Source organism: Hyla sarda, unplaced genomic scaffold (assembly GCF_029499605.1).
Source record: "Hyla sarda isolate aHylSar1 unplaced genomic scaffold, aHylSar1.hap1 scaffold_1455, whole genome shotgun sequence".
Taxonomy (NCBI): Eukaryota; Metazoa; Chordata; class Amphibia; order Anura; family Hylidae; genus Hyla; species Hyla sarda.
The window spans coordinates 4,658-11,976 of NW_026608085.1; the positions used below are offsets into that span (position 1 = coordinate 4,658).

The window sequence follows — 7,319 nt, forward strand, 5'->3', positions numbered from 1 at the left end:
TGTTGAGGCTGGTCCTCATGGGAGGATTGTTGCACCCAGGACCTTTAGTTCTATTAAATTTCATTCAATGCCACTGCCAGGTGTAAACAGCAGAAGAACCAGAAGCACCAACAGCACGACCATGGGTTGTCAGATTACCCTGATTTAGCAAAGAGTCCAAAAGGATGCAGGTGAATACTGTTTATTTTCAGTTTCTCGTTACAGTTGGTTTGATTCCGTGTCCGGACAGCCAGGGAGGTGGCTACAGGCAACAAAGGTAGGCGTGTTGTTTTCATATACAGATCTTAACCCCTTAAGGATGGAGGGCGTGCCCATACGCCCCCGTTTCAAAGTCCTTAAGGACTGGGGGTGTATGGATACGCCCGTGGGAATTTCGGTCCCCGCCGCTAGCCGTCGGGGACCGGAACGAGATGCCTGCTGAAATCTTTCAGCAGGCATCCTGTGAAAATGCCTAGGAGGGTCCTGAGAACCCCCCATGTCGGCCATGGCGGCAAATCGACGTTTGTGGCAATTCCGGGCTGATCGGGTCTCTGATGACCCGATTGCCCGGAAAATAGGGATGAAAGGATTTGTCAGTGACAGCCCCAATCCTCCTAAGGGATAGGAGCGAGGTGGCAGTGGTGCCATCCCCCCCTATCCCCTGCCATTAGTAATGACTACTGACCAATGGCAGTTAAAGGCGGAGGGGTTACCATGGAAATTCCCCACTCTGCCCGCCCCTGGATGTCAGGCAGAGAGGGGGGGGGGGAGAAGATGGTGGCGGTACCTGGGGGTTTGCCCCCCCCCCCCTCCATGCGAATGTACAGGGTACATTCACAAGGAGCGGGGGTTTACAGTTAGTCTCTCGCTGCAAGCTAGAGATGCAGGAAATTTTCTGCTGCAGCTCAAACTCCCAGCAGGAAACTCGCTGTAATCCCCCGGCAGTCTGAATGTACCCAAAAAACACTACCTATAAACATACCCATACACAGTCCCCCCCCCCCCCCAATAAAAATGAGAAACCTCTGGTATGGCACGGTTTCTAAAACGTAGTCTCCAGCTGTTGCAAAACAACAACTCCCAGTATTGCCAGACAGCCATTGACTGTCCAGGCATGCTGGGAGTTTTGCAACAGCTGGAGGCACTCTGTTTGCGAAACACTGCCGTAAGGTAATTTTGGTATCCGAGGCAAGTCTAACTCTTGCATCCGTAATTTAGGCCTTAAATGCGCATGGCGCTCTCTCACTTTACCGTACACGGTAAAAATTGCCCAACAAATTTTGGGGGTCTTTTTCTCCTTTTACAGCGGTTCTGACATAAACGCACAAAAATAAATACCCACATGTGACCCCATTTTGGAAACTACACCCCTCACGGAATGTAAGAAGGGGTATAGTGAGCTTTAACACCCCAAAGGTGTTTGACAAATTTTCATTAAAGTTGGACGTGAAAATGAAAAATTTTATTTTCTTCACTAAAATGCTGGTGTTTTCCCAAATTTTTCATTTTCACAAGGAGTAATAGGAAAAAAAGCCATTGATGGCTGGGAAATATTGGAACATGGAGGTAGGCATCTTTGATGTCCACTGAAGAAAGAAATTCCCCTTGTTCCATGGATGCCACTACCGAACGGAGGGATTCCAATCGGAAGTGGCGGATGAGAAGATGAAGGTTGAGACGCTTGAGGTCCAGGATTGGCCTCACAGAACCGCCCTTCTTGGGGACCACAAAAAGATTCAAATAGAAACCCCAAAAACGTTCCCTTGGAGGAACGGGGACAATAACTCCCTGGAGAAGCAGGGACCGGAGAGCCTCCCGAAACTGTTTTGCCAGAGAAGGAGACCGGGGGTCCCGGGACTGAAAAAAACGATCCCTCGGGAGGGAGGCAAATTCCATTCGGTATCCGTTGGACACCACGTCCCTGACCAAAGAGTCCTGAATGTGTGTGGTCCAGATGTCTCGAAAAAGTAAGAGACGACCTCCCACCCGAGAAAAATCTGCGGGTGGGGGCATCACTTCATACGGAAGTGGGTTTGCGTTTGCCCGATTTGGCCGCAAAACGTCCGGAACGGTTGGTGTCCAACTTCCAAGACGGGCAAGCCCGGAATGAGGGAGCCTTCTTGTCCCGCGAAGGCGCCTGCCTATACCCCTTATTAGGGCCAAAAGTCCGAAAGGACTGAAAGGAAGAGGACTTCCTCTGGGAAGTAGAGCGAGCCTTATTTTGAGGCAACAAGGAACTCTTGCCCCCCGTCGCCTCAGAGATAATCTCGTCAAGGCGCTTGCCAAAAAGACGGGCACCAGTAAAAGGAAGCTCGGTGAGAGACCTTTTGGAAGCGGCATCCGCATCCCAAGCCTTAAGCCACATGGAACGGAGGAGGGCCGCCAGGTGACCCACAGAAAAGGCAGCACAACGGGCTGACTGCATGGAAGCTGTGCACAGAAAGTCCCCAGCTTTAGAGCATTGGAGAACCAAAGCAGACAGATCCTCTGGGGGGATCCCGCCTGGATACCCTGACGGAGTTTTGAGCACCACACCGATAGGGCCTTGGACACCCAAGCCGAGGCGAAGGTGGGAAGCAGAGAAGAGCCTGCTGCTTCAGAGGCAAACTTCGCTAAGGACTCCACCTTCTTGTCCGTCGAATCCTTGAAAGCAGCCATATCTGCTAGCGACAGTGTAGTAGCCTTAGAGAGGCGGGAAATTGGTGTATCCACCAAGGGAGGGGAAACCACCTTAGAGGCAAGGTCCTTGTCGAATGGGTAACGCACACCTGAACCTTCTTCATTCCCGGGAGCCTCTTGTCCGGATGTTTCCATGCAGATTCCAGAAGGGTGTCAAATTCAGCGTGAGAGCTGAACCTTTGAGGTGCCAGTTTAGCATGATGAAAAGATACTTCAGGAGTCACATCCGAAGATCCTGGGTCCTCTAAGTGAAAGGTGTCTCTTATGGCCGCAACCAATGAGTTCACCATTTCAACTGTATCCGAGCGGTCCTCCGAGTCAGATGCCGATTCGAAAGCCTCATCCACCAGTTCACCAGGAGAATGTGAACAAGTGGAGGAAGCCCTGGAGGGGGGCGACCATGACCGGGTACGCGACTCTTGCGAGGCAGAGTGGCGATTCCGGGAACGTCCTCTGGAGGAGCGACGTTTGTGACCAGATGACACGGGGGGGCGGGACCCACGAGGGGAGCACCCACGTCTACCTGAAGACTCAATGGAAGAGTCAGAAGATACACCCCTAGTACGCCTGTGAGAGGGTGAAGTATGTGGAGAAGAGGAGCGGGGCCCTTTAGAGGGTTGGCACAGGGCAGACCTCTTCAAGGCAGACACCACGTCACGAGAAGCCTCAGCCACCGAACGGGAGACTTGAGTCAAGTCAGCCCATATACTGGGATAGGGAAGAAACCCAGGCTGGAGGGGCGGCCGAATCCACCAGAACTGAAAGAGCATCCGAGGGTACCAGGGGGTCTGGGGCAGCAGAGGAGCAGGCAGAGCAAGTGGGTTCAGCAGAACCAGGCATTTTGGAATTACAGTTCTTACAGACCAAATAGGAAACTAACGCTCCAGTTGTCTGTTTAGAGGGAAGAACAGTTCTGGGTACGAACATAATGAAAAAAGAACTATCTCACCCGAGTCTGTGTCCCCTGTGGCGGCTGCTGTGAGGAGAACTCCGCTCTGTGTAGATAGAGAGGGAGAAACAGGCCAGCCAATAGCCAGAGAGGGGCGTGCCTGGAGCAGGGGCCCTGTCTGATTGGCCTCTGCCACCGAAAATCGCACGCACGGCGCTGATTGGAGGACAATACGCGCCTCCAGTGAGCTCTGGCGGCGCTGTGGGCGGAGCTATAGCGCCCCGGCCGCCGAGAAGAACAATAGTAATGGCGCCCGCTCCTTGCCCCAGGCGCACATGTCAGCCGCATATGCGCCCACGGGGAAGTGAGCGGGCGATACACATATTCGCCGACAGTCGTCTGTTGCCGAAAGCGAAAGTAAGTCGGCGCTTCATGCGCCCGAACAGTAAAAGCGCCGCGGCTGTCAGCCACATAGTAAGCGCCGCGGCTGTCAGCCGCATAGTATAACACACACACACATGTGCATAATAATAAAGTAAACCATTCATTCCCAATATGCCATTGCTCGCCCCTTTTTTAGAATAAAAGATAGAGCCCCTAACACAGGCCAGCCCCATGGACCCTGAAAGGTGGGCCAAAAAATGAGGGTCTCCAGAGGTTGCAAGTCAGCACCTAAAGGGAGAAGAATATATACTCACCTCAATCAGAAGTACTTACCTAATGGAGTCTTCTGTGAGGTCTTCAGTCAGCTTTCTGTTACCTGCATCACGCTGAGCTACCATGTGCGAGCAAAGCGAGCAGGGAATAGGGGGACCCGGACCCATGAGGTACAACCCCAGACGCTGACCGTTGGCGAGAGGGGGTGAACAGCGCATATACACAATGTCTGTGCCCCCTCAATCACAATGAGAAAACAGTGAGCCGCAGTTCCTGAGTCCCCACCTGAAAACATGAAAGAAAACGGAATAAAAAACTAACACATACCCTAACTAGGAAAAATAAGAAACAAAAGACCTGGTCTGGAGAATTCCAGACCATGTCCACCTCCTTCAGACACTAAGCTATAACTGATTAGCTCAGGGCCTAGAGGCGGGTATATCCTGCTGGGAGGAGCCGACTTTTTTTGTTGCCATAGTGTCATACCTCCTAGAGACAGCAGCATACACCCATGGTCTGTGTCCCCCAATGGAGCCGATAGAGAAAATCTAATTTTCCATTTTTACACCCAACTTCAACGCAAAGTCGCCAAACACCTGTGGGGTGTTGAGGCTCACTATACCCCTTGTTACATTCCTTGAGGGGTGTAGTTTCCAAAATAGTATGCCATATGTTTTTTTTGTTCTGGCACCATGGGGGCTTCCTAAATGCAACATGGCCCCAAAAACCATGACAGCAAAATTTGTTTAAAAAAATCCTACAGTTGCTCTTTCCCTCTTGAGCCATCTTGTGAGCCCACAAAGCACTTTATGTCAACATATGATGTATTTACGTACTCGAGAGAAATTGAGCTACAAATTTTGGGGGGCTTTTTCTCCTTTTACCACTTTTAAAAATGAAAAAAATGGGGCTACAAGAATATGTTAGTGTAAAAAATGCAGATTTTGATTTTTCTCCTCCACTTTGCTGCAATTCTTGTGAAAGACCTAAAGGGTTAACACACTTTTTGAATGTCATTTTGAAAACTGTGAGGGGTGTAGTTTCTACAATGGGGTCATTTATGGGGTATTTCTCACAGAATGGCCCCTCAAATCCAGTTCAAACTTAACTGGTCTTTGAAAAATTCAGATTTTAACATTTTCATGAAAATTTAGAAAATTGCTGCTATACTTTGAAGCCCTCTAATGTCTTCAAAAAGTAAAAAATTGGTCAATTTTATGATGCCAACATAAATTAGACATATTGGGGGACATTTAATAATCTAGTCTATTCTGGGTATGCTAATAGACCAGCGTATGTGGTAGTTTCCTGTCTATTGTGCTCCTAATTTATCAAAGGTCTCACAGCCCTTGATAAATTCTGTGCTCAGACTTCAGGGTCTACAGCTTAAACTGCATTTAGACCTGCTCCAACATGGTCTGACATTTCAGCGTATTTTGGGCAGATGCGACTTGTCGCACAAAAGTCGCACTTGATAAATTTAGCACCAATGCATTTTCCAATGCATTTCTGTCTAAAATAGACTTGCATGCATCATGTTCTAAAAATCCTCTAGAGCAAAAGTCGCAGAAAAGTCGCACATATTTAGACTGCGACTTTCTGTGCGACAAATTTAGACAGGAAAAATCAGTCTAAATCCTTTGATAAATCTCCCCCATTGTGTTTGTGAATCAATATAAAATGTATTTGGAATATCCATTTTCCTTACAAGCAGAGAGTTTCAAAGTTAGAAAAATGCTAAATTTTCATGTCATTTTGTGATGCAAGTAACGACAAAAATTTACCGATATGTTAAAGTAGAATATGTCACGAAAACCTACACTAGCTAAATCCCCTAGGAATCTCTGGGCCGACTTATTAATGAACAACCTACTTGGGGAAATAAATCCCCTCAGGATTAACCCTGACTAAAGATCCCCTAAAAATTTACTTTTATTAATGCTTCTTTAAAAATATTTCTTGACTTGTGTAATTCACATTTCTTGCCACAAGATGGCAGTGGTGTTTTAAAATATTGAACGCTGTGCACAGCTAACTCCGAGATAGTTTCGGAAATAGTTTTTCATGATATAAAACGTAATCCTCCCTTCCTTTAAAGTAAGGGAGGATTATGTTTTAATAATAACGCTGTGCCAGTGTCCCAGTTTAGTTAGTAACTCCCGTGCCCGAGCTGCAGCAGGGCACCGGAACTAACTAGATAGAAGAGTCTAAATACCAGTCTGTCTGACAGACACTGAGCAATTTCAATAGTACGAAGTTAGCTGTGCACAGCGTTCAAGATTTTAAAACACCACTGCCATCTTGTGGCAAGAAATGTGAATTACACAATTACAGGGGTTCCTGTAAAATCCAGGGTATGGATTGCATTGCTTATTGCTCCATCAGAGTGGAATGGACTCCTGTCCTTCTTTTAAGCAATGATGTGGATTTAGCCTGTGCTGTATGTACGGGTGGCTGACTGCCACCCACCCAGAGAGTGTATGGGAGACTGCCTGCCTCCCTCCTTTCCTATGCATGGGAGGCCGCCTGCCAGCCTTCCTTTCTTCCCTATAAGTAGTGTGAGTGCTCATGAAGGGGGCATGGTTGGTTCCACCCCTTTACCGGTTATCACCTCTGGGCCTTTTGGCTAAGATCAAGTGTAAAAAAAGGGCTTGCGATAGACCGCATCCTTGTGCACGGTATTTTGTGTGAATACTTGCACTTGGGTGACTTGAGAGCACATACCTCAGCTCTTCAATAAAATAAAAGAATATATATATATATATATATATATATATATATATATATATATATATAAACAAAGTCCCGAAATCACAGCACCAGTCAGGTCATGGATCTTGAAATACTGGATTATTTTATTCTTCCCCACAGCAAATGCGTGGGGACCTTCACTACAGCCAAGATCGCAGCCATTGCAGCCATCCTCTTATATAAAAAAAATTTTCTAATATATGCCCTCATTCATGTCATCTAGAAATAAAATATCAGTTGCATGATAATTTGATGTCAGCATTTACTGTTGTACTATTCAAACATGATTTGCTAGGTTACAAGTGTTTGGTTACAATGCGCATGCACAGCCGGCCGGCTGGATCGCGATATGTCCAGTGTGATA

General features: G+C 47.6%; 1 pseudogene; it reads left to right on the plus strand.

The window, feature by feature from the left end:
• Positions 1–6,810: 6,810 nt before the first annotated feature.
• LOC130308032 (U2 spliceosomal RNA) lies at positions 6,811–7,045 on the plus strand (annotated as a pseudogene).
• The last annotated feature ends 274 nt before the right edge of the window (positions 7,046–7,319 follow it).